Here is a 27,869-nt window from a genome sequence, read left to right on the forward strand (position 1 = left end):
TGATCTTTAAAGTCCCTTCCAACCCAAACCCGTCTGAGATTCTGTATTTCAGCCCCTGTGTGCCCCAAACCAATAGGGTGGAGATACCTCTCCCTGCAATATCCCACCACACTTTTATTGTCCTCTCCTTCTTGACTTCATTATGTCTTGATCTCTATAACCTCTTTAACATGTGTAAATACTGAAATGAGATTATCTTTAAAGAGCCCTTTATTAAAAATGTACTGCCCGTCCTAATCAGGAGAAATGTGCCTGTAGCTGCGTTTCTCTTGCCTGCGTTTCCACAAGTAGGGAGGGCAGGCTGGTGAATCATCTCACCAGGGTGACAGCTTGCGCTGGGAACCAGGCAGGTTTCCTCAGACCCCGCACCAGTGTACTGCTCCCCATGGCACAGTCCCAGCACCTGCAACCCTGGAACTCCACAGCACAGGAGTGTGGGCCTGCTCCCACGGGAGGGTCCCAGGAGCATGTTCCTCTTGCTGGGTTTAGGCAACTCTGAACCTCATTAACCTGCACTTGGTGGCCCTTGGTGCTGAGGGCCTGCTGGGCTCAGCTGACTTAGCACCAGAGTTTTTGGCTGAGCTGTGTCCCAGCAGTGCCAAGGGGTTTGGGCATGGCTGGCTGGTCTCTGATAAATCAGGAGGCCCCAGGGAATATCCTCATCCATCCCTTCCCAAACCAGCCCTGGGTCTGAGCAGGTGGACGGGACATGGGACCTGCACCCCAGTGTGCCCAGGGCTCGCCCCGCAGATCCTCCCAGGGCGGGGGGGGGGGGGATCAGAGCAGAGGAGGATAGGGTACAGCCACTGGGGGGGAGCTGGCAGGGCACAGAGGGACATCCCAAACACAGCTTTAGGCCTTGCATGGGGACTTTGGGCCCTGCCGTGAGACTGGCACGTGAGGGGCTAAATTGGAATGGGCTGCAGCCGCCTTTCAGTGCACGATTTAATGAGCTTCAGTTCTGGGAATCTGGTGTTTGCTGCACAGAGCAGGGGCAGGAGGACAGGGGATCCCTGGTCAGCCAAGGCCCCGGGGCCACCTGAGGAGCACGAGGGTGCTATACCAGGGGTGCTGTGCCCCTGCATCACAGTGCTGCCTGTCCTTGTCACTGAGCACTGGTGTTAGTCCTACCCTGGGCCCTAGAGCCCTTCCCTGGGGCCTTGCAGGCAGCTGTACCTGCCTGTGCCTGGGACCCTGGCCTTCCTTAAGGGATTGCTGGAAACTCCCCACATCAGTGTGCTGTTGATGAGCAGGGTGGTCTCACTGCTTTGCCTTCGGTGTTTATTACTGGAGCTAAGGAGCCTTTCCCCTACAGTTCTGGTGGAGCCTTCAGCACGTGAGGATGATCAGAGGAGGGTTTTTTTTCCCCTTGTAAAATATATTCCAGCTCCAGTTTGTAATGTGGCAAGAGGGGGAGCGAGAGAAGGGAACAACAGCATTAGCGGATGTAGAAGTAGCTGGAATGAGAAGCTTTTGTGCCATTAATAACAGTCCTGGCGGGCAGCCAAGGCTGGGAGTGTGGGATTAGCCTGAACAATCAAGACTGCAGGATCAAAACAAGGAGGCAGGAACAGCGAGGTCACACTGCTGCCATCTGCGCTGCCGCAGTGGTAGGAGGGAGCGGAAGAGGGGCTGCGCTGGAGGAGCGTTGCCGATGGCGCAGGCAGCGCCTGCCACCCCCAAACCAGCCCCGCGCCCCTGCCAGGGCTCCGGCCTTGGCCATCACCTCCAGCTCTCCAGGCACCTTCCCGGGCCTGTGGAGGGAAGGGCGGCTGAGGGAAGGGCGGCTGCAGCGTGTGGCTTTTAGGAAATGGCTTCTGAAAAAACAGAAGCGGCTCATTGGGGCTCGACCATGCGGCTCTTCCGGACTGACGGTCCAGCGGTGTTGGGGGGGTTGGGATGGGGGTCTTCGTGTGACAGTGCCCACCTGGAGTGTTCCTGACTCCATCTGGTGACCTGGGGTGGGCAGAGGTCACCGGCCGGATTCAGCCCCAGCTTTGTGTGGGTGAACCAGCCGTGTCCCTGCTCGGCATGAGGGCCGAGGGGACCTTTCTGGGGGCTCCACGTGAGGGTTTACATCACCCTTCCAAAGGAGTCCAAAAAGGGCTGTCGTGATTAAGCCCAGCTGGAAATTAAGCACCATGCAGCCGCTTGCTCAACCCCCATCTCTCCCTGCCGCCCTGGTGGAATGGGGAGGAGAATCAAAGTAAACTTGCGTGTTGAGATAAGAACAGTAAAACCTGTATGCTGATGTAAGAACATTTTAATAATTGAAAATAAAGTAAAATATAGTAGTGGTGGTAAATGATAACCATAATGATAACGAAAAGGGGAAAATTTGAGATTTCAGCTGAAAGATGATTTTTGAAGCAGATGGAGGCAAATCTTGTTCTGCTTCACTCAGGCCCCCATCAGCCTTTGCCGAAAACCTTCCAAGAGTATCAGGAGCAAAACGATTCCTGTCGGTTGTGCCGCTTCTCCTCCCTTTTTCTGTGACCCAGTAAATCTCTCTGTCCTGTGAATGTAAATACAAAAGCTGAAACGCGAGAGAAGCAAAGCAGTGTCCCACAAACAGCCTCCCAGCTCTTGCTAAAAATATCTCGGTGCGGTGCAGTAACTCCCAGGCATTCTTTTGTCTGACTGCTTTTGAATTCCCTAATTGAAGTTGGTTGGAGGGCAGTGCACCAGCTTCCTGAATAGCTCAGATGTTGATTGTGAGTTAAAAAACAAGAGCAAAATTGTTTTTCCTTTGTGCTGCCGCGCTTTTATTTACCTCCCCCCTCCCCTCCCTCGTTTTTAATCTCTGTATTTTTTTCACTTGCAATTTGATTTTGTGAGACAACCGCATTAAATCCGGCTGCGGGGAAGGGGCCGGGAGGCAGCGAGCAGGAAGACACAGTTTTGGGTACGTGATGCCACGTGCGCCTCAGAGCTGGAGCTCCGTCGGAAACATCCGGGCTGGTGCAGAGATGCTCTGCAAATGGAGCTTAACGTAGTAGGAAGTGTTAATAATATTTCTAATTGCCTCCTAATAACTAAATCTGTGGAATTTGGCACCAGTTGGGATATAGTTTTCTCCTGCAATCTGTCCCTTCCCTCCAGAAAGAAAAAAGTTGCCTCCCTGACACACAGCAGTGATTCCTAAATTCATTGGAGGTACTGGGTGGAGTTTTCCAAGTTCCATGTGGCCTTAAACCAGTCCATGGAGCCTTTGAAAACTACAATGTTTTGGTCCAACACTCCAAACTTAATAGAGGAAGAAGAATAAGATCAGGCAGTTTCCCTCCTTTCTGCTTTTTTTTTTGGTTTTATTTTTCATTTGGACTTGGAACCTGAGAAATCCAGGCTCGTTTCAGGCACTCCCAAAAGGCTGCGGGAAGCACATGCAGTGTGTCTGTGTGGCTCTCCCACCCACCCAGAGATGGTGCCTGAGCTGCCACGGGGACAGGAAGGAAAAGTTTCTGACAGGTAATTTGTGATAAGTCATGGCCAGTCCAAGAACCTCCCCAGAATATTGGGGTAAATGTAAAAAATTGGAATATTTGTGTGTCTGTTGGTAAAAGGGATAAACCATGAGTGCTTCAAGCTCTGGCAAACAAAAACAGACATTGCTTTTGTGTCAGTAAATTAAAGGTTTGAGATTGGGATGAAGATGGGAGAGAAGCTGATTCAGATGCTTCTTTAGGAGCTGGGATTTATTCAGGCTCTCTGTGGTGGGAGACATTTCGTAGCTGCTCAGCAGCGGCAGAAAAACAAGCACAAATTTTTCTGTCTTCAGGGATAACTGCAGTGAAGCACATGGGGGGAGGGCTGTGCCTGGACCGAAATACCTCCCCATCCCCCTGTGGAGCACCAGGCCCTGAAACTTCCCCAACACATGGGACTGGGGGCTGCTCCTGCCCACGGAGTTGGAGTGGGGACTGGGCTGGCCTGGGAGGAGCTGGGCTCCTCCAGTGCTGTCCTGGGAAATGGAGCATCTTCCTGGTTTGCCACACACAAAAATGAGATGCCAAATGGAGAGAACCTACAAGCTGAGTGTGCTGCCTCTTGTTCTGCTGCGGCAGAAAACCAGGAGGATTTGTTGGGAAGAGCCAAGTCCTGCCTGCACACACCCCACTTTTGGCACAGGGATGGGGGACCAGGTGGGGATTTCCACCTCACTTTCCTTGCCCCTCTTCCCTCAGGCAGATGGACTCTGTAGGTGAGAAACACCCTTATGGATGCCCCATCCCTGGAAGTGCTCAAGGCCAGGTTGGATGGGGCTTGGAGTGACTTGGACTAGTAGAAGGTGTCCCTGCCTTTGGCAGGAGGTGGGATAAGATGAGGTCCCTTCCAGTCCCAACCAATCTGTGATTCTATGATCGTCCAAAACCTCCCTTCCTCTGCAAAACCATGTCCTGCTGCTCCCAGGAAGTTGAGGCATGGCCAGTGGTGTGGGGCTGGAGCGGGAGTGTCCCCTCTGCTCAGCTCCCAGGTTAATGTTTAACCTGTTTGGGTTTCAGTCCTCAGGGTTGTTGGTGTTTCAGGGCACTTTGTGTGGGCTCTGAGCAGCCCCTTGGAGGGGTTCAGCTTATCGGCTGCGCAGGAATGCGAAGAATTCCTGGGGAGGAAGATGAGATTTCCTGTTCCCAGTGGAGGGAAACCAAGCCTGGGCAGGTGACATGGTGATGTTTTATACACACGGCAACTCCCAGCTTTGGGAGCCTCTGCTCAGTTTCCACCTGGCCAAAACATTTAACTCTCACTGTGAACCTTAGAGGGGAGAGAGCTCCAGTGGAAAAGTTGACGCAGCCTTATCTGCCTCTGTGATAGAGGAATCCGAGCCCTGGCTTATGTCAGGCTGGAAGCTTTTCCTTTCCCTTCCAGCAAACTGCATACCGTTTCCTTGGAGCAGCTCCTTCATGAGGGGCACATCCTTCAAGGAGCGTGGTGTGGTCAAGAATACGGGTCTGGGTTCATTTTCAATGCATATTGAATTCCCTCATGGCTGTCTTTGTTAGCCCAGTGTCTTTTGAATGGTCCTCTTTGGAGTGCTACAGTGTTCCCGGCATCCCTTCTCGAGAAACTTCAGCCCTTGCCTTCAGTGTGCAATTATTCTTGCAGGAGACATTCAGGTCATCTGTTCCCCTCGTGCAGTAAGTGACGCTTCTACCCATGACTGATGCTGAACATAGTCCGGGGTCACCTTACCCAGCACTCGATGCCTGAGGCTGCTGTTGCAGCGTGAACAGGCTTCCAAACTTTGTTAGCAGGGAAAAACCCTGGAAATAAATTTGCCAGCAGCGCCCAGACCCCCTCACTGGTGAGGTGGAGCTGTCCTAGCTCAGCCCGGCGAAGTGGGACCTGCCGCTCCCCTTGCACCATAACCCCAATAACTGACCTGAAACGGCGGCTCCGGGGTCAGGCCGACATCTGGCACCGCAGCCAGCAGGGGAGGGAGGGGGAAACGCTGGCTGGAAGGGAAGGAGCTGGAGGAGGAGGGGAAGCGGGGGGTGGGGTGGGATGGGGTGGTAAGGACAGAGCCGGGAGCTCCTGAAGCTCCAGGGTGAGGCATTAAGCAGAGAAGGGGCAGGATCTAATGCTCAGTGATTTTTGCAAGCGGCTGCCACGGGCTGGCTCGGGGCGGAGGGCAGCGTGTTTGCAGGGAGGCACCACAAACAACAACAGCGGGGCAGTTAATTGCCATCTCTCTGTCACGCCCTGGTCTGCATTTGTCTTGGGGCAGGATGTGTTTGCAGATGGATTTTGGAAGTAGCCGAGGATCAGATGGTTTTTGTTCTTTGGTTTCGCTGTTGGTGCTCGGTGACGCGGAGCTGCCTCTGCCTTCAAAGGCTGTGGCTAGTGTTACAATTTCCTTCCTGCTATGAGCTGCTGTTCTCTGTGCTCACACCTTTCTGGAAGCCTTTCAGGCTACAGTATTCCCTACTTGGTTTTGTATTACAGGAATCTTTTTCTGGAAGGGTTGAGAAAAACCTTTTCACTTTAGGTGCATAAAGTAATAATAATCTTTTCACCTACTGAAACCAGCCCAAGGTTTCAGGAGACCAAGTCTGCCGTGATGTGTTCTGGTGAGGGGAAAACATTCCCTCAAGTGGAGAAGCTTTTGCTGCCAAACCAGAGGTTGAGGGTTGATGGTGTGTTGTTCTGGTCAGAATCCTCTTCCCTGACTTATCAGGGGTGAGGACTCCCCTGCTCCCAGCTTCCATCTATTTCTTCCTGGAAAGGGTGGTCAGGCATTGGAAGGGGCTGCCCAGGGAGGCAGTGGAGTTCCCATCCCTGGGGGTGTTCAAGGAACGACTGAATGTGACACTCAGTGCCCTGGGCTGGGTGACAAGGTGGGGATCAGTCAAAGGTTGGACTGGATTGTCTTGGAGGTCTTTTCCAACATAAATGATTTTGGAGTAGCCTTAAAACCCTCCCTCCCGTTGCACGCTCTGCGTAGCTGAATGGGGCTGTTGTAGCTCTGGCAGCTGCCAGTTTAATGCTCTGGTGTTGCATTTCCTTGCAGAAGGCTCACGAGGCAGATTAGGACTGAGAAAATCCAGGTTCCATTAAAAACCATTGGAAATGAGTTCCCAGGTTGTTCTAAGATAAATCAATAATGCCCATAATCTCCCTGGCTGGACTTAGTGACCGAGCCAACCGTTCATTTAACCACCTTTTATTTTTTTAAAGCACTTTCAAAATCATTCCTGTCAAGACCAACCTCTCACTCTGAATTGCTGTTACGAAACTCTCAGGCAGCATTTGTTTTTGGGTGATGCCAAAGCTTTGGTAGTTCTCTCAGCCCCATGCTTAGGAACCATAGTCACCCTGCAAGGCTGAGCCTGTGTCAGTTCCGAGGGAGCCACAGAATTCCTGCGAGTTTGGGAGTGGAAGATGCTATAAGTTTGGGAGTGGTGCTGTCTGAGCCTGATGTTTGGTGCGTCCCTGTCCCCCTGTGCTGCCCTGTGGTTGGTGTATGTATAGAATGATGGAAGGAGTTGCAAATTATGCTTTTTTGGTACAAATTTGAGGTGATTGAATGGAATTTTTTAGATGATAACTACTTTGTGTCACAATACTCATCTTTTTGATTCTCTAGTAGGGGCCTTGCACCAAAGTTTGTCATCTCTTGGAAACTCAGCCTTATTTAACAGCACTTGAACTGTCAGCTATTGAAATAATGTCTTGAATGGGATAAGACTTGGCTTGATATAGGGCTGTGGTCTTGGAAAACCTATAATTCCTCCTCCTCATCCCCCTACGTTGCTATTACTATCAGATTTTTCTCTTTAGCTGTGGCACAGAGAAGATTGAGTTGCTGGAACATGATCTATATTTTGATTACTAAAAATCTTAGCACTGCTAATTTAGTCAGCTGGTATGTTACGAACGTAGGGTCTGTGTGTTCAAACTGTTCTTGGGTTTTTTTTACTTAATAAGTTCTCCAGATAGTTGCCATGGAAATAATCCTGGATTCGGGGAGGATGTGAAGGCCCCGAATACGCCGGCGCGGTGGCAGCGGCGCGTGGTCTGCACGTTCCAGGCTCAGCTCCTGGACATAACCCGATGTTGTGACCAGCTCTGGGATGAGAATCAGCTTGTTCCTCCCATGACTGTCCCAGTTTCCCCTTTTTGGAGTTTTGGGAAGAATCCTCTTGATTTTCATAGTGCAGAAAAGTTGAAGGAAAGGCTCACTGCTGGTTTTCAAGATTCATTATGTTTTTCTGTTTTGTCTTTGCCTGAATCACTCTAATATGAAAAGGTTCGGCTGTTGCCTTCACCTCACCCGGGTCTCTGTTACTGCTGAGGGTCAGTGCCAAATTTGGAGAGATTCCCCTTGCTCCACTTCTGGGTGCAGCCGTGCCAGACAGTGCTGGTGCTTCTGCAGCAGGAGCCTCCCCCAGGCCCCTGTTTGTGCTGCACAAGAACAAACCTGCTTCCTCTGGGCCTGAGGTTTTTTTTTTTTCAGCAACTTCCTTTTTGTGCAGATGTTGTGTTTTTGGTGAAATCAGTGGGTGTTGCTTTTCAGACACGATCATCAGAATGTGTTTTGTGTGTCTTAAACCAAACCTGGGCACTTCTGACTTGAAATAAGGCAGCCAATCCTAATTGCAGGAAAATTCGGGTTGTTTTCCTGGTGTCACAAGTCTCGAAAAGCACCTTGTTATTTAAGCTGGAATCGACTTTAGTTTGAGGAATGTGGCAGATATTTGGGATATGTGAATCCTGTGGGGCAGGACCAAGTGCTGCCAGAGCAGCAGCTCATCTTCCCATACCCGATTACTGCCGGATCGATGTCCAAGGGAGGCATCTCTCACAGTGACAGAGACCCTGAATTACAGAATCCCAGACTGGTTTGTGTTGGAAGGGACCTTAGAGCTCTTGTTCAACAATTATGTGTTTTGAAGGTCTGAACAGCTGTGGTAGATTTAATTTTGGGCAAATAATGAAGGAGGTGTGTTGGTGAGTTGTAGGGAGAAAGCCTTGAGAGCCCTTTTCCTGCATGGTGGGACAGTACCATGAGATGCTGCCCCTTCCTCAGTGGTGAAATACATATGGATCACAGAATGGGTTGTGTTAGAAGGGACCTTAAAGCTTGTCTCATTCCAGACCTTGGCTGTGCACTTTAAATTGTATCTGAAATAACAACCTATGAGAGATTTTTCCTTTTTTACACATATATATTAATTTAATTATTTTTTTATATTCTGGAGAGCTGAAGTGTGCTTTCTGCTGCCCCCCTCTTATTTACATACATTATTGAGTAGCTCTTGCTGGGATATGGAGGAAACCATGCAGTGCAGCCTCATGATAATGGAGATGGAGACCCCATCTCTCTGCTGCCATTCCACCTCTCACCCCCAAACACCTGGATCACTCAATCCAGTCACCGCAGGAGTCTCAAAGGCAGATTTTAAAAAGCCAAGTCAGCACCATGACAAAGATGACTGAGACCCCAGCAGCTCGGTGTAGACCCCACCTCCCTGTTCTTATTCCTATTCCAGGCAGCAGCTCTGCATCCTTTTACGCTGCGCTGGGTGTATTAAATTAGGGAGCGGAGTGACAGCTGGGCAGGAGCTGGGAACAATGCAGATAAAGTTGGCTTTCAGCGCCGTGACCCTCTCCAGGCTGCACGCCAGGAGCCTATAAATAATTGATAGGAGCAGCCACCCTGGCCAGCACGTTAATGTACCGCGCGGCTCCGACGGCGAGCGGAACCGCGCTCCCCATTACATCACCGGGCTCTCCGACCGGCAATGTCATCTCTCTGCTTTTAAATAATAAATTGCACTGGGACTTGAAACACTCCTTCGCCCCATTCAAGCCTACCAGGGTGTGCAACTACACAAATGAATTTTACAGATGGTAAAATAAATTTTGTATCAAGCTGAAGAAAATTCCTTGCGGGAGGAGTTCGGCCCTGTGGACTCACCCGAGATCGGTGGTGGGTTTAAGGGATCAAAGGCAGTGGTTCCGGGTGGTGACGTTGGATCTGGCTCGTTATCTGGAATGATTTGAAAGCTCAATTTGGGGTCACTGGCCTAAGTTCATGGGTAATTTCGGGGGTAAAGTTCTCTGGTGTTGCAAGTCAGAAAATCCCCCTTGGCCAGGGCTGTGTCTGTGAGCAGAAGGTGTGTGAGAGGCACGTTCCAGCTCCTTGGTCCTGCAACTCCAGGCCTTTTGCTTCCCATGGCTGGAGCTTCTGAGCAGTGAAAAAAGCTTGATATAACCCAAACCCTGAGTTCTCTCCCCTGAGTCTTTCTGTTATCTCCTGCTTATCCACAGATCTTTGGAGATAAACTAAAATATGCTTTGACTGTTCTTAGAATCAGGGAATGGTTTGGTTGGAAGGGACCTTAAAGCTCATCCATTCCAACCCCCTGCCATGGGCCAGGACACCTTCCACTACACCAGGTTGCTCCAAGCCCTGTCCTGTCTGACCTTTCCAGCCTCTTGGGACGTGTGGGGGGTGTCTCTGACCATGTAGGGGCACTATTTTGGTGGACCTTGGTAGCTTTTGATGCTCATTTTTGTGGGGCTCTAAGGATTTTGAAAATATAATTTAAAAAACCCCCAAATCCTAGGAGTACTAGATTAGAATCTGCAAGCATCAGGAATTGGGCAGGTCGTAGTGCCCTGTTCCTAATAAATTAGTGGAGAATAAATGGAGAAATCAAACTGGAGAGAAGTCAACTGTTAATATGGAAGAAATGAGTGTAATTATGGGAAAATTGGGAGCAAGGACCTGTGGTGTGTAACCAGAGCAGCGGGGACACAAAGAGGAAAGATTTGCTCAGCACTGAGTATGAAGTAGAGTCACAAAATCCTTCAGGTCAGGAAAGACCTTTAGATTATTGAGACCACCTGTTCCCCCAGCACTGCCAAGGCCACCACTAACCCATGTCCCCAGGTACCACATCCACGTGACTGTTAAATCCCCCCAGGAATGGTGACTCCACCACTGCCCTGGAGAGATGTTTGGAACCCTCTTCCAGGAGTTATCTGTCCTGTGAGTGCATCCTACAAGTCTCAAACTCTGTGCAGGGTGACTGAAAAGGGTGGTTTCTCACCTTCCAGAGCAGGACTTAGGGGAATGATGATTTCCAAACCAGGAAGTGAGTGATGGTGCAGAGCTGCCTAAGGAAGCGTAAGCTGCTTACGGTGGATTAGATGAGTGCCTGCTTAGCTCTGCAATTAGATGGGGAGATGGTGTGATAAATCATGAGTAACCAGCTTACCTGTCCCGTGATGTTGTTTATCTCTGGGCACATGTGCACCAGTTTCCAGAGGGTGGTGGAGCATCTGCTTTTAAAGGCATAGGTCTGGAAAAGAGGGTGAATGGATGTGCTTTCTGTACAGTTTTTGGGAGTGTGTTTGCTATCCTTGAACATCAGGTTTGCTGTGGAGTTAAGCTCTTTCCAGAGGAGCCCAGATGTGTGTCACTGGATCAGGGTGACACTGCAGGGGTGGCTTGTGTTTCTCAGGGGGTCTTCCTTCTATGAGCCCAGGTTGCTCCAAGCTCTGCCCAACCTGAACACTTCCATGGATGGGGCAGCCACAGCTTCTGTGGGCAACCTGTGCCAGGGCCTCACCACCCTCACAGGGAAGAATTTCTTCCCAATATCCCATCTAACCCATCCCTCTGTCATCCCGGAAGGCTGCTGAGGTCACACTGGTAGCCTCAGCATCTGCTCCTGACAGCAGAGAACAGGAGATGCTGCTGCACCTCCATTTGTGGTGCGTCCATCATCTGGTTCCCACACTGGTTGATCCCACTGGCACTGCCCCCTTCTCCCCCTATGGCTCCCAGAAGCTCCATCCTTCCCTGCATCTCACCTTCCCGAGCTCAGGAAGGGCCTGTGCTATTCTTAGCACCTTGGCAGAAGCCACACGCAGGAGCCTTTGATGGAGGGAGCAGGAGTAACCATGGCATTCTCCTGGAATGGGGAACCATGGATTACAGACACTAAAAGGCATAAAGCAAATAGCAGGATTATCCCTGGTGTGGTGGTTTTCTAGTGAGCAGAAGGCACTGCCTGACTTTCACGTTTAGGTGAGGCACTGTAAATAACCTGCAGTTAAAAAATAATGCTAATTAAATTCAGATGCAATAACAATTAACACTGCTGAGTTCCGTCCACTGGATTTCCTTGTGACTCTAATTGACAGAGAAAAAACTCCAACCCTACACAGAAAAAGGAGGGGAGTTTCTTGCTTGTGACTCCATGCTGGATCCTCGTCCTGATGCTGCTGTTAACCTCACATTTGCCCTTTCCCTGTTTTATTATTTTCATTTTTAATAAAAAAATGACACTTCACAGAATCACGGAATCATTGAGGTTGGAAAAGACCTCCAAGACCATCGAGTCCTACCTGTGCCTGATCCACACCTTGTCACCCAGCCCAGAGCACTGAGTGCCACGTCCGTTTGTTCCTTGGACACCTCCAGGGATGAGGACTTCACTACCTCCCTGGTCAGCCCCTTCCAATGGCTGACCACCCTTTCCATGACAGAATTTTCCCAGTATCAAACCTAAACCTCCCCTGACCTTTTCCTCTCATCCTGTCCCTTGTTCCCTGGGGGCAGAGCCAGATCCCCCACCTGGCTCCACCCTCCTGTCAGGGAGTTGCAGAGAGTGAGAAGGTCCCCCCGAACCTTCTTTTCTCCAGACTGAGCCCCCCAGCTCCCTCAGCTGCTCCTTGCAATCCAGACCCTTCCCCAGCTCCATTACCTTCTCCAAACATGTTCCAGCAAAATCAGACAATCTGAATTTGCTGGTCCCTTTGCTGGTGAGCAGGACTGGAATCTGGGGAGCTGCCCTGAAGCTCTGTCCGTGTGGCACCCTGGGGTTGTCCCTGCCTGGGCATGGTGGGTGCCCAGCACCTCCCTCACCTTGATGCAGAAGGCACCATGCTCTTCTCTTCCCTTGGTTTTCCAGAGGAGAGAGGAAGGAACCTGGTGGTTTGTGCTGCTCCCGCAGCGTTCCCGGGGTTCACTTAGCATGCAAACGGTGTTCCCTGCACAGCAAATTCTGCTTTCAAGTTCAGCGAGTGCTCAGGCTCTGCCTAAATGGGCCTGCTAAAGATATTTTTTGACATTTGAAAATCCTATTAAGGCCACTCCTCCATCTCCCCTCGCTCCCTCCCTGCTGCCAGCTCACCATGGAGGCTCCGCAAAGGTTTCTTTAGGCGGCCGGGTCACGTCCTGCACAACAGGCCTCGGGAATATGGGTCACAACGAGACGAGGGGAACAAAAAGTATATTGTCCTCGTGTCTTACGCTGATGGCTGATTGAGGGACTCCCTGAACAGACAGTTTAGGGTCTTAATGAGGTACCAAACATGAGGTAATTCAGAATATGCCCCTTTCTGGCTGCATGGCCTGCTGGGAGCGGGTTCCTCGCGCCTGCTCCCGCTCCAGCTCCTCTTTTCCAAGGGCATGGGCCTGGCAGCACGTCCTCAGAGAGGAGTTTGCCACGGTTCCTGTTCCTGTGTGAGTCAGTGATGAAGCCCAAGAACACACTGTTGATTTTCTTATTTACAAATAATTCTCATAAGTTGAAGCTGTTACTCATTGACTTTAAAGCCAGGGCTGGAGGGTGGAGCAGGTCCATTCAACCTCTTCTTCTCCAGGCTTTTTAAAATTAAATTTAAAGAAGGATTTCTATTAAATCCTCGTTTTCTGGGAAATTCCTGAAACCAAGAACAGCCTGCAGTGGGACAATCACCAGTTGTGCTGGTAGGTGTGTAATTACCTAGGTTTTGGGGAACGGGGATGCAAACAAGTTTGCATACATTGAATTACAGGCTGTGTTTTAATAGTATGTTTTTTAGGTCTTGGCTTGGATCCAGAATTTTTTCGTGCTATTATCCTCTATTTACAGCTTTCAGAAATCAGCTGATGTCACTGCACATATGTTTAGAGCCGTTGCTAAGGTGATTAGCTCCAGAATTCAACGCCTACGCAGCGCTGATGAAAGGCTGAGAAACTGCTCGGCAGCGTCTGTTCGGAGCTTTGTCGGCTGCAACTATTAAGAACCATAAAACAATATTACCCAATTTTAGGGTAAATACGTTGGCCTTGACTGATAATCATGCATCAGGTTTTACAGGAACAGAGGCTTTATCTGGCACGTTTAACTAAACCTGAGAACATTTTTCACCAGGAAGGCATTTAAAATTGCCTCGTTCCTCATTTCCTTGAGCCTCTGCAAGGTCGGTGTGTTCAGGGTTTCCTCTGCCAGGCAGTGACAATCCAGGGCCAGGCTAGATGTCTGTTGTCTGTCCCCTGGGCGGGGACACCTTCCACTAGACCAAACTGCTCCAAACCCTGTCCAGCCTGGTCTTGGACACTTTCAGGGATGGGGCAGCCACAGCTTCTCTGGGCAACCTGTGCCAGGGCCTCACCACTCTCCCAGGGAAGAACTTCCTCCTAATATCTAATCTAAATCTCCCCTTCTTTAGTATAAAGCCATTGCCCCATGTCCTGTCCCTCCAGGCCCTTGTCCAAAGCCCCTCTCCAGCTCTCTTGAAGCCCCATTAGGCACTGGAAGGGGCTCTAAGATCTCCCTGGAGCCTTCTCTTCCCCAGGCTGAACAACCCCAGCTCTCTCAGACCCAGAAATACTCAATCTCTAGTGGGAGTCTGTCCTCTGTAAAAGAAAGAAAGTATTTTACCTTCCTCTCCCCTTGTAGACAACGAGATCAAGTTGCCTTTCCTCCCAGGACTGGGATCCTCTTACCTACTGAGGTCCTGCTCCCAGACCAGCAGGAGAATACCTTTATTCAGGGCAGAGAGGCCATGAAGTACAATCAAGTTGCCCACAGCCTGCACCAAAAATGGACCACCAAGTTACATTTCATAGGTGAAAACTCCTTTTTGTTTTAATCAGTGCATTAAATATGTACACAATATCATCTTTGCAGTCCAAAACACTTTGGTGTCCTTAAAAAAACCCTAAAAATTAAAAATCTACTATTTAAGCTGTGAAAATATGTGGATAAATATATATATGTGTATTTTCCTCCAGTCATCCAATATCATAGATGTTCACAAGCATTTTCTTCCCGGGGAGTTCAGTGCTCTCCCACTGATTATTTTTTCCTTTCCTTTTTTAAAGGAATCTGGCGAAGGCTTGACCTAGTTTGGCTGTCATCACACCGTGAACAGTGCAAGCCTTCACCTAACATAGCTCCCTATATTTTTGTTCTCTAGGCTGTGCAAAAATAGCCACACACAGCCAACAGCTGGGTGTGAGCAGCAACCACGTGGGATTTGCAAGGACCGGGGTTGGAAAGGGGGGTTGGCTCATTCCTTCCCTACTCCCAGCATTGGGGGGGGTCGTTGGGAGGAAGCTGGACCTGGTCAGTGGAAGGGGAGCCCTTAAGGGGAGTTGTCGAAAGGAGGGAGAGGGACTTTGGACAAGGGTCTGGAGTGCCAGGACAAGGGGGAATGGCCTCCCGTTGCCAGAGGGCAGGGTTAGATGGGATATTGGGAAGGAATTCTTGGCTGTGAGGGTGAGGAGACCCTGGCACAGGTTGCCCAGAGAAGCTGTGGCTGCCCCATCCCTGGAATTGTTCCAGGTCAGGGGTCTAGTGGCAGGAGGTGGAACTGGATGAGCTTTAAGGTCCTTTCCAACCCAACCCATTCCCTGATTCTATGAGATGTTTGTGTGCAGAAGTAAAACCTGGTTTACAGCTCCTGTTACCCCCAAAATGTGGAGTTTGACTGAGGGATCAGGAGCTCCAGCACCCATGGGAAGCACATCCTTGGGCTTCCTCATCTGGCTCTAGAGCACCTGTATGCCCTGGGCAGGAGGGGGGACCATCCCTGGAGAGGCCCCCACTGCCTGCCCAAGGTGGTCCTTGCACGGTCCAGCCTCACTAAACATTCTCCCTGCATCTCAAGCAAACCCATTCCTGGGATTTCTGGCATGGATTTTTCTTTCCAGAAGTGGGTGTTTTTGAGTGGATCAACTGGGGGCAGTTGTAGTCTCGCTGTGTGGATTCCCACATGCAGGGTCTGTGCTGATCCCCTTGGAGGTTTCCAATGAAGGAGAGGAAAGGTGTTGATGAAGCTCATCATCCTTCCATCCAGTCTGCCTTGTAAGCTGTCTTTGTGCCCCTTCCCTCCTCTTCCTCCCTCAGCTTTCCTGTCCTGTGCTCAGGGATGTTCCCAGGGCTCGGGTAGAGTGAATAGAGGTTGCATAACCTAGCTCCTGCTCCATGGGGCCCTGCTTTCGGCCTGGATTCTTTGGAGTGCTGGGCTGTCCCCTGCCATCACCTTAAACCTGCTCTCATGTTGCTGGGACATTTAACAGTTCCCACAGAGCCTGTTCTGTGTGTGGGTCATGTGGGGATCTGCATGTGGGGGGGGTGCAGCCACGTAAGCCCTCCTGGAGATTTGAGCTTTTATTCTGGGAATCCAAATATAGTTCCGTGTGATCGAGTGCTCACGAAGAAATGGAGTAATCCATACTTGGGACAAGTCCAGGGCTTTAAATTCCAAACAGCCTCATTCCCGGCAGCATGTGCTGAGCTGAAGGAGTTGGGAGAGTCAAGGTCTTTGCTTCTGATGGTTTAATTTGGACAATGAGCATCACTTAATAGTGGCGTTTTATTGCATTCGTTTCACTCTTACTTTCCAAAGAATCCTTGTGTTCCATTCAGGCTCCTCCCTTTGGATGCTAATGGACTTCTGCTGGGATTTTGGTGCCTGAGACAATGCCCCCATTCAGGGCCTGATACAACGGGGAGGGGCAGTTCCAATGTCAGTGAATATGCAAAGCCCCATCCTAATCAATGTTTTTTGCGTGTCCTGGTCCCACAAAGTGCTGAGCTGGTCCTTCCTGGTCTGCACGTTTCTGTGCTAAAATAAACGTGTTCCTCACGCAGCTTTTAGAAATCAAGGAAAAAAAAAGTTCCTGGTTCACATCTCAGCAAGAGCAGAGCATCTGCAGGAGTCGTGGTGGGAGGAGAGCGCTGCAGTGTGGTGGCCACAGCTATTTTTGACTGGCCTTTTTGAAGTAAAAGTAAAACCCACTACAAATAGCACTTGGTCCTCACATCCTTCATCTGTGGGGCAGAGGGACGATGTGGTGCTGAAGGGTGGGGACAGCAAAAGGTGCTACCACAGGATGAGGGTGCTGTGAGGCACAGGTTGCCCAAAGAAGCTTGAACACTGGAAGTGTCCAAGGCCAGGTTGGATGGGGCTTGGAGCAACCTGGTGTAGTGAAAGGTGTCCCTGCCCATGGCAGGGGCTGGAACTGGATGAGCTTTAATGTCCCTTCCAACCCAAACCATTTCAGGATTCTGTGGTTTAATTTGCTGTCATACATCCTAGCAGAGGACCAACAGAGCCATGTTTTGCTGTAACTCCAACGCCAAAATATCCAGTATATCCCAGTATTTTGTGGGATGTGCTGGGTACATGGACTCAGCGCAGTGGAGAAGCGCTGCCCGTCCTGTCAGCCCAGCTCCTGCACAGCCTGCTGTCTCCTGCACAGTGTGGCACCTGTATGTCACACAGCAATCCTGCATTTTATAAAAACCACTGGCTCAGGAACTGCCTGGTTTGTCTTTACCCCCATCTGTCCATACAGCCCTTTGTCCATACACCCTCTGGTCAGTACCCAAAGGAAACAATCACACTTTGTGTTTCACAAGCTGTTTTTAATCTCTTGGCTCAATCCCAGTCACGAGGCTCTGAGGTGAAAGGGTTTAGAGAGACCAGAATGAATTGGGCCCGTCCCCATCGGCACCAGGAGGTGGCCACAAGGGATGCAGACCTGAAATAGCCGGACCGTGTGATCCAACATGTCAGGAAGTACAGGAGGCCCCCCTGCTGCTTGAGTTGGCCTTGGGAATGGTCTGGAATGCAGCAGACCCTATGGTGAGAACAGGAGGCTCCAGAGATCCATCTCTGGTGGCTCCCAGTGATGCAATGCCACTGGATGAGTCTTTTGGCCAGTGGCATTTGAGCCAGTCGGGGCTCATGTGTGGCCTTAAGGACTTTGTCACTCATGCTTTATTGGTGTGAAGAGTTGTTTGACCTCTGACAAGTGATGGATTAGCTGGGAAATGTGGGCTGGAGACCTGGCCCTCAGGTCCCACCGCACTGAGCTGTGACTCTTAGGAGCATCAGTATGGAATCATGGAATGATTTGGGTTGGAAGGGATCTTAAAGCCCATCTCGTTCCACCTCATGGCAGGGACAAGTTCCACGAACCACATATCTCTGAGCTACATTCAGGTGTCCTTCAAACCTACACCCGCACTGACTGCCTGGGGAGGAACTGACTCAGAGCATGTCAGAGGGTAATTATATGTGGAGTTTTCCTTGCCATTTATCTCTTGGACTTCATAGAATTGTTCCCTTTTGCATAGAGGGTGGGGTTGAGGGGGAACACTGAAGGCCCCCATGTGCTGCAGGCCAGGCTGGGGAAGGTGCTGGAGATGTTTCCTGCTCTGGCATTGCTCTCTGATTGCTCTGCCCACCCACCCCAGGTGATGGGCTGCTGCAGTGCAGGGGTTGGGTGAGATGGGGTGGGATAGGTTGGATGCCATGGGGTGGGATAGGCTTTACTCATATGGCACCAAGGCGTTAATATTTTCCCCTGGAATTTTAAATAAATCCCTTCATGTGCAGGCTGGGTTGTGACTCACACCCTTGGGCTGATGGCAGCAGCAGCGTGGTGAGCTTGCACTGAAATGAGGACAGAATTTGGCTTCTTAAGGCTTGTCACGTGTTAAAGATGCAAAAGGATGTAAAGATGCAAAAAAACAAGGATGAGAGAGAGAACCAGTGGGTGAAGTGCTCTGATCCAGCAATTCCTGTCTGTCCAGCATGACGGGGATTGGGGAGCTGTTTCCAGCTCCAGACCTACAGCATTCCCTGCACACGCACATGGTTATGGACACTGTATTATGACCCAGAACAAGAAACAGGTGCTTATTAACATTAGAGAGCCAGAAAATTGCCCTCTTTGTGTGTGAGTGTATTGCCTCTGTGCTCTGTGAAATGCGGAATGTGTCTTTAAAATGGAAGAGAGTGGAAATGGTGCTGTGAGTGACCTTTGATTCCACTATGGAAACCTGTACTGCTGACTTTTAAAAAAGGGTAAAAAACCCAAAAAGTAAGCTGAATTAAATATGCTGGTTAAAGCTCTTCCTATAAAACCATGTGGCAACGTCTGGGTCCAGGGGGGTAGGGATGTGAAGAGCATTATGGGAAATCTATTTGGGGAGGTCTAAAGAGAGAGGGAGAGAGCAGAAAGTACAACATGAATGAATGACTTGACTTCAAATCTCTGCACTTTGACTTAACTTAGGGAAAATAGGTTGTGACAGTGTATGAGTCATACAGAAACGGCTTGGAAAGGGAGGAGTATGTGAAAATAACTTTGGAATTGGTCAGTGGGGACCTGTACCTACAGAGGCAGGCAGTGAGGGAGGGTAGTGGATGGGAACGGAGCACATAAGTCTCATGGAGCTTGTAGTAAGAATCAGTCTCTTCTCCCAGGTAACAAGTGACAGGACAAGAGGAAATGGGCTCAAGTCGTACCACGGAAAGTTCAGGCTGGACATCAGGAAGAATTTCTTCTTGGAAAGGGTGGTCAGGCATTGGAAGGGGCTGCCCAGGGAGGTGGTAGAGTCCCTATCCCTGGAGATGTTCAAAGAAGGATTGGACGTGGCACTCAGTGCCCTGGCTGGAGTGACAAGGTGGGGGTCAGTCACAGGTTGGACTCAATGGTCTGGGAGGGCTTCTTCAACCTTAATGGTTTTGTGATTTTCTGTGCATGGAGCAGATAGGTTCCATGATGAGCCACTGCTTCCCCTTGCTGGTTCATGGGCTCTGGTGGGGCAGGAGGAGGAGGAAGGCTGGGGAAGCCCTTGAAGGTCACTGTGCTCCTTAGCTGCTCAAGGTGATCAGCGTTGCGGAGCAGCACCACAAACCCTTGGCCATTGGAAGAACATGAAAGAGTTTCTGTGCAGATCTATTTATATTGATGATCTCGAGAACACAGTGAATAAAAAGCCCTGGGAGCCACTGGGGAGTTAATTTCAAGTGCTGTAGATACACAGATGGCTGTTTCCTTCCAAAGATAAGGCCCAGGGAGGGAGGATGGCACAGGCGGATGGACGTGCTCCGGTGCACGGCCCCTCCGGTGCCAGGACATGGGGCAGAAGAGCCCGTTTGGTGGATCAGCACCCTGGGTTGGGCTGTTCCATCCCCAGGCTGTGCTTGCAGGGAGCTGAGTGCTCCCATGGGAGCAGGTTTGTACAGGAATCTCATCCAAACCAGGCTCTGACTAACTGATGGTCCTGGTGCATGGAGGCACTGGGTGCTGAGGCCAGGCTGAGTTTAGGATGTGGCTGTGTGAGCCACCTTGGAAAACATCTGAGGTTATAGATGTGAGGTCTCTTATAAAACAGGGCTCACACAACAAGCTGCTTACAGGGAAAACTGGGCTGCTGCAGCACCCAGTGCATGCCGAAATCCCTGCCTTGGAAAGCAATCTCAAAACCTATCTGTCTTGACAGGGCCTCTTAATAGCTTACTAATAATGCCTGAAGATTTGCTGGAACTGTGCCATAGCCTTGCTGTAGAATCACAGAATCATGAAATGGTTTGGGTTGGAAGGGACCTTAGAACTCATCCGGTTCCATCCCCTGCCATGGGCATGAACACCTTCCACTAGACCAGGTTGCTCCAAACCCTGTCCAACCTGGCCTTGGTAGGTTCACAGTGTTCTGCTCTGCTTTCCTCTAAGCTGAGATCCCCTCAGTTTTCCATGATGAACTAAATCCCCCCAATCTGGGCACCTCAGAAGGTGTATTCCAAGTGACCTGTTGGAGGGAGGCAGCTGGAGTGGGTAGGGAGGGATCTCCTCAGCTTCTGACAAAGGTGCAGCGTTCAGGGATGCTTTGTGTTGGGGTCAAGCCTGTGAGTTCATTATCATCTACAGCCATTTCATCATCAGGAACATGGGAACTGCTTGGATTCCTAAGAATTAAGATTATTGTGTGAATTCCACAAGCAAAAATTCCAGCTCCATAAATATGTAGTTTACTATGACATGGGGTTTCTGCCTCTTGGGAGGGGGAAGGAGTCATGTAATCCAAACCTACAGCACTGGATTAAATTCTCATGTGCAGGGTATTAAATCTCAGGTCTTGCTCTCATTTTTGGAGGGGAGGGGGATTTCTGGGACAGACCAGCCCATCATTGCTGAGCTGAAGAAGGTTTTTAATATAAAATAAAATAGGAATCAGAGTGCTCAGTGCACACCTGGGCATCACCAGAGAACGTTTGTTTGTCCTGACAGCTCTGGGTGTTTCAGAGCATTTGTGAGGGGAAGAAGGATGTCATACCAAGGGAGGTTCAGCTTGGACATCAGGAGGAATTTCTTCCTGGAAAGGCTGGTCAGCCATTGGAAGGGGCTGACCAGGGTAGTGATGGAATCCCTGTTGTTCAAGGTGTTCAAGGAATGACTGGACGTGGCACTCAGTGCTCTGGGCTGGGTGACAAGGTGTGGATCGGGCATGGGTGGGACTCGATGGTCTTGGAGGGCTTTTCCAACCTCAGTGATTCTGTGAAAGCAAAAGCAAATGGAATCCAAGAGCTTTGCTGGTGAAATATTGCGATGGTCAGTTTTACTGTTGGGAGAATGTGTAGGTGCAGCCAAGCACATGAAGAATCCTTGGGCTAAACGGGGAACAAAATGCAGCACAAGGCTGAGTTTTATAAGTCCGGCAGTGCCAATGTGCTCCGGTGGCCAGGCAGTCCCAGGGTCTCCTCCCGGCCTGTCCTTCCTCCTGCTCCCCCAGGCTCCGCTTACACCGTGTTAATAATTACTAGAATGTACTTTCAGGCAGGTTATTTGTTTTCCCTCCTCATGATGTGCAAGAGCGGATAATGAAATTAATTTGCACACTTGGTGAGTTTGCAAAGCTGGCTTCAGCCACGTTGCCACGATACCGCGGCCGTGCCAGCGGCTCCCGGGGCCAGTGTTTGCACAGCCTGGGCAGCCGGCTGCTGTTGTGGGCAAACAGAGCTCAGGGGGAGATGGGGTGTACCCAGCCAGGAGAAATGCTCTCTGCAGAGCCAGCACAGAGCGTGCAGGCCGTGAAACCCCTTCCAGGCTGTGAAACCCTTTCCCAGGCATCAAACCCCTTTCCATTGTGGAGTGTTAAACGCTGCCAGTGCCAGTCAGGTCAATGCCAAAGGAAGAAATTCCAGGGTTGCTTCTGCAGGTTGTGGAGCTCATGGTGGGATCACCTGGGCAACCTAGGAGCCCACTGGTGAATTCAGGTGTTGTATTGACCCTTGTCTTTAAGTCCTAAGCCCCGTGTCCACCAGCTCAAGGTGTGTGGTACGTGAACCTCAGTGTTTTCCAGGAGCACCAGGCACTACTCCTTGGAGATGGCAAGGCTCTGCTGGGCTGATTTCAGCCAGGGGGTGGCTGGTGAGGCTGCTCAGTCCATGGGAGGCTCTGGAGAGGTGGCCGGGCTTCACCATGCAGAGGATTGGAACCCCAGTTCTGACGTTTTCTGTCTCCCTCACCATTGTGCTTGGCCAAGAGATAAAATCACTTTGAGACAAGACCTGGTTGAGCTGTTTTCTGTGCCCTAATTCACCACACAGGTAAAGGACCAAACCAGGAGTGTGAAGCTCTGCTGAAGCCCAACAGTCCTGTCCTGCTCCCGAGGCCCCGGAGGCTGAACCCTCTGCTGGCACCCACTGGGCATCCACCCTCTGACACAGTGGGAGCAGTCTTGGTGTGGCCCCGTGCCGGGCTGGGTTCCGCCAGGGTTCCACCCTGGTTTGTGAGGAGCTTTAGTCCTTGGATCACAGACAGAAGCTGGCTGTGCTCACCTCTTGAGACTGTGATTCCTGGGAGGACCGGCAGTGTCCCCTTTGCCTGCCATGATCCTGATGGGAGCGTGTGTGCAGTGTGCCAGGTGCCAGCCACGTCAGCCTGGCGCAGACCTGGGGGACCAGGTATAAATAGTACCATTCCACTTGTTCTGTTCCTACCTGTATCGTCATGATCTCTGCTCCAAGGCTTGGCTCCATGGATGTGTTATTTTGTTCTGGCTGCAGCCTGGCTTTGGACTGCTCTTGGGGCAGAGGCTGCCTGTCAATTCTGGCTTCTGTTTCTCCCCCAGGGTCACCAAGCCTGACCTTGATCCCTCCTTTCTCTGAATTCTGCTACTGAGTGCCACGTTGTCACACCAGGTCCTCAGCCTGGGGAACCAGGCAGATCCAGGACACAGCTGGGAGACAGACCTGGCTTTTTAAGGAAGACAAGGAGGTGACAGAGTTTTTTACCACCCCACCCCACCCCTTGCCACACTTATATATTGTCTGACTGTTGCCTTTTGGAAGGTGCTGGGGCTCCTTGACGAGCCATGGTGGAGCTGTGCTGTGGTGCCAGGGACATCCAAAGAACCACACGCTTCCCACCATGTGTCTGGTCAGCTGCCCCAGGTATTCATAGAATTATGGAGTCATGGAATGGTTTGGGTTGGAAAGGACCTTAAAGCTCATCCAATTCCACTCCCTGCCATGGGCAGGGACACCTTCCACAAGACCAGGTTGCTCCAAGCCCCGTCCAACCTGGCCTTGAACACTTCCAGGAATAGAGAATCCACAATGTCATTGGGTATTCTCAGTTTGACTCGGTTTTCAGCCAGTGTTGAGGCAGCAGCTTTATCACAAATTGTCCCAGAGGCCACATGTCCCTTCATTGGGCTCAAAGTCAGGAGGGGCTCTCAGGTTTTTTTGAGGGGGGACACGTGTCCTTACAGAAGAATCCATTGAAGCAGGTCCACTCTTACAGCTTGTCTTCACTCCTGCTCAGATGGTACCTTCAATAAGAGCTTTGGAGAGGAGATTTGGCTCCCTATATAGGAACCTACCTGTTTTGGTAAATGTTTTCACATACAGTAGATCTCCAAAAGCTGTGTAATTTGGGAGCTGGAGCTGGAAGAAGGAGAGCGGCAGGTTTGTGGAGAATTCGCCTTGGTTCGATGCTTTGCAAACCAGCAGTGGGGTTGTGCCGTACCCAAACCTTCTCTGCCAGCCCCTGGACTAGGATGGCCCCTTCCCTTGCTTCTGACGTGTGTCCAGCCGGGGTCCTGGCAGTGAGCTGAACCAGGTGGGAGCATCCTGGCATCACCATGGCCGTGGGCAGGGACCTGCCGGCACCTGCCACAGCAGAGCCACCGCTTGTTGAACTGAGAACAGGAAAACCAGACGGGGAGTTTGGCTTCTGGAACGAGATGAGCAGAAGTGACGAAGATAACACAGGCAAGGTGCTTCTCCCCTGGCAGTGGAGCGCATGTGGTTTGCTTGGAGAAGCTCGGGATTTGTGTGTTTTCCACGTTGGCTGCAGCACACGGAGCTCCGTGAAAGCCACAGTGAGTGTTTCCTGTCACACAGCGCATTGAGCAGCAGCGTGGCAGTGAGCTGGCGTCAGCAGCACAGCTCCAGCCGGGGCTCAGCTCCCAGCTCGGGCTGAAGTAATGGGGAAATCCTCTGGTGATATCAGCGTGTCAGGGCTCAGGGAGCTGCCATGGCTTTTTCAGTGGTACGGAAAGCATGGTGACAGTTCTGCTGGTGGGGAGGGAGCAGCAGCAATTGAGAAGGAAAGGACCCAGCTCTGAGTGTGGCACCTCATGCATGGCTGCCCAGAACTGTGCATGACAGACTCGCCGTGTGCCCGCTCCCCTTCCTTCCCTCTTGCATGGAGCTGTGAATCCAGCAGAAGCCTTTCCCCCCTCCGTAGCCTGGTGCTTGCCCAGCTTTGGCATCATGCTGTGCTGCTCCATGGTGCCTGGTGTGTTAAGGAGAAAGGTTTCCCTGCCGAATGCTGCCCTCGCACAAAGCTGGAACTTCACATGGCCCAGGCTTTTTTCCCCCCTTCCCCAAGTTCCTTCCATGCTTACAGAATTTCAGTTTACTATAAGCTATGAATCCATCTTTTCATAGAATCCCAGAATGGGATTTAAGGGGCCTCAAAGCTCATCTCATTCCATCCCCTGCCACAGGCGGGGACACCTTCCAGTATCTCAGGTTGCTCCAAGCCCCGTCCAACCTGGCCTTATGTCCATCTCTGTCATTTAAAAGCTGCCAGTAACATGGCAAACAAATCTGAGTGTTACTGCAAAGTGTTTTGTACACAGATAAAACATTGGTCTGGAACCTGCTGGCCTCGATGGGAGAGGGAAAAGAGGAAAGCAAAGCTCCTGGGTTTGCAGACCCCAAATTCGAGGAAATCAGTGAAGTTCTGTGCTGGATTTTCCCTGAAACCTGATTCCTTCAGGGCCCCTGTGTGAAATTCATTCTGTCTGCTCCTTGCTCCTGAATCCACCAAAATATTCCTAAGGTTCCCACGCTGGGAGGAAGCACAAAGATGCTGAGATGGAGAGAGGGATCCTGGGAAGAATTGTGCAAGAACAGGGAGGACAAGGAATGTTTTGCTGCCATTACCACAGATTTTGCTGCTTGCAGCTGGGAGATGTTACTTGTCCACGTTGCGACATCGTGGACTGAAACCAAATTTAAACACAGATATCCCAAAGCATTTGTCCAAATTCCCCGAGGCTCAAGCAGAGATTTCACTGGGGTGTAGCTGGAGTTGCAGAGTCCTCAGGTTGGTCATAGCAGGACCTTCATGCCGAGGGCCTCCTCAACTTGAAGGACCCTGTTCCAGTGGCCATGGCACCTTTTGCAAAATATTTTTGATTTCTTTCTTGTGTAATCAATGTGCTTGGTCTTGATCTCTTCTCAGGTTTAAGGGCATGTTTGAATCATGTGGTTTATTTGTAGTTAAAGCTGGGTTTTGTCCTAGACTTTGACATAGTGAAGCATGTGATGGTGAAAATTGGGCAGGACTGGAGTGAGTCTCGGGGTTTACTGCAAGGTGTGTGCCCATTATATGTGTGTGTGTGTCTGTGCGTGTGTGGGCATGTGCACGTGTATGTACAGATATGGACACAGGGAATATGGAGTATTTATGGAATTAAAGCAGCCCGGACTCCCAGGACCTTGTCTCTGTTCAGTTGTGTCACATCAGTGCCAGTTCTGAGTGCCTGAGAGTGAGCAGGGCACAGAGTTATTGGTGATGAGGCCATGTAACGGCGATGCCTGTGCTCATTTAAATGGCCAAAAATGAGCCCAAATGCACCTTCGTCCTGCCGCCTTCCCAAGCCTTCCTGTTGTGCAGCCAAGCAGTAGATTGGGCTCTTAGGAGCCAGCATGAGCTTTCTGTAGGAATGGTGTTTGTCCTGCAGCTTCCACTTGGGACAGGGCATTAGTACCAGGAGTGGGAAGGTGGAATATATGGAGGTGGGAACATGGAGGAGGGAACGGTGTGGCAGCAGACCCTACCAGCCCCGGGTCCCCAGTGCCACCGGCCAGGTGGGTGGCGCCAGTCGCTGCCAGGGCACCAACAGCTGCTGGTGCTTCATCTGTCACCCTTCAGTCCATGTGATTCAGCATCAAACCAAGGACAGCAGTGGTCAGGAATTGTCTGTGCTAACTTGTTTCTCTGTCTTGAAAATCGGATCCAGCCCGTTTTTGGGGATTAGCTGGTACTCTTGAACCCTGTAAGCTGCACTTCAGCGGAGCAATCCACAGCCCCAGCTCTGTGCTGGGCATGGGGGGCAGAGCCCAGCGCCCTAAACTGTCCTGGGAACGCAGTGGGTTCTGCAGATTTGTGTTTAAATTTTGCCAGGATAAAGCAGCCCAAGGGAATCCCTGTCTTTCTGTGCTGGTGGGACTTTCAAGACCCTACTCACATCCCTGTGAGCTGCAGGTGAAGGCTTCGCCATCCCCAAACTTCTCAGCTCATCAGGGTTGCGTTTCTTCCCTGTTTTCTGTGTGCAGGGTAGTTTGGGCTGTGTTTTTCCTCCCGTGTCCAGCAGCAGTGGAAATATCTGTGTGAAGTTGATCAAGGTTTTAAAGGAGGTTGTGCAGGAACTCCAGCAGTGACTGTGTTGGCAGACACAGCTCTTCCCTGGCTGATGCCTGATAGATTTCTGTACAAAGCAGAGATGGGCAAAGCACGGAGTCCTCCTTCTCCAGCAGGTTTTGATCCAAGCTGGTGATTTGGAGCCATCCTGGAGAGGACAGCAGTGTGATAATCACTCTCCCACCCTAGATAACAGTGGGGTGGTGGGACCCTACACTGCTCCAGCCTTCCTGTAGCACTGTGGCTGCTCCAGAGGTTTCCTCATCGCAGCTGATCCCGCTCCCAGAGCACAGCTCGGAGCACTGACTCAAACTACAGTTTTGTAACCTTGGCCAGGAACCAGATCATCCATCGGCAGCATCCAGAAGTGGAGCAATACCAGAGGCAGCTGCGTACAGATAATTGAGGGAAGGGTTTGTGGGAAAAACTGCTCCCGGAGAAACCGCACAGGCGGAGTGGCTGCTCGTGGATGCAAGGCACTGTCAGGGCTCGCTCCTAGTTCGGACTTTGTGTCTCCCAAGAACGGTCCCAGCTGGAGGATTCTGAGTCACAGTGTGGTTGGGCAGAAATGTCCAAATATAATCCTGTTAAATAGCAACACTTCGTGTAATAAAAGTATGTGGAGCTGTCGGAATTTGGGACTGTTGACCTCCTACTGGGGCAGGAAAAGACACTGGCAGGTCACAGGTATGGGGTTGTGGTTGGAATTCAACCCTTGGCAGGGATGGGTTTGTGTAGTGGGTCATCACCAGAGAACTGTGGAGGAGCTAGACATTCATGGAGCCCAGTGAGGTCATGGGCATGATCCTGACCATGGCCCTTGGAGATGTGGGTGCAAATCCATGTGCAGGCCGAGCTACTCCGCTGTGTTGTTTTCTGCAGGTCCTGAGGAACGCCAGGAAAGGGGCATCTGTTCCACAGATGATTGAAATACTAAGAGCTGCCATAATTCAGTAATATTATTTAATTCAGTTTAATTTAAGTAACTTAGGCTGCAGGATTGTTGTTTTTGATTACAGTGAGGGTGGGGAGGCCCTGGCACAACTCTGACTGCCTTGTCCCTGGAAGTGTTCAAGGCTGGGTTGGACTGTGCTTGGAGCAACCTTGTCTAGTGGAATGTGTCCCTGCCTGGGGCAGGGGACTGGAATTAGATGGTATTTAAAGTTCCTTTCCCAGTCTGGGATTCCATGATTCCAACATAGTAAGTTTACTTGGCTGGCGTGTATTTGAGAGGGCAGCAAGCCTTGCCCAAACCAGCTGTGAGTCGTTGCAGGATATCAGGAGGTCAGGAAACACTAGGAAGTAAGGCAGAATAAATATTTGGGAAAGGTGGAAGGAAGGACAGTTACTGGGGACCAGGTAGTGATGTTGAGAACAGGAGAGGAGAAGCTGTGCAAAGAGGTGA

General features: G+C 50.8%; 1 protein-coding gene and 1 long non-coding RNA gene across 5 annotated transcripts in view; one reads left to right on the plus strand and one right to left on the minus strand.

The window, feature by feature from the left end:
- Nucleotides 1-27,869, plus strand: part of ANKRD11 (ankyrin repeat domain 11) — a 134,679-nt gene that overhangs the window by 67,873 nt on the left and 38,937 nt on the right. The gene's annotated exons all lie outside the window — the stretch shown is intronic.
- On the minus strand, nt 15,026-27,634 carry LOC113948953. The gene is made up of 4 exons (XR_003528276.1): nt 27,607-27,634; nt 18,675-18,676; nt 16,667-16,744; nt 15,026-15,053 (listed from the first exon to the last, which is right to left on the minus strand). It is a non-coding gene; the product is annotated as an uncharacterized LOC113948953 (long non-coding RNA).

This window comes from Corapipo altera, unplaced genomic scaffold (assembly GCF_003945725.1).
Source record: "Corapipo altera isolate COAL_440 unplaced genomic scaffold, ASM394572v1 62, whole genome shotgun sequence".
In the NCBI taxonomy this organism is placed as follows: Eukaryota; Metazoa; Chordata; class Aves; order Passeriformes; family Pipridae; genus Corapipo; species Corapipo altera.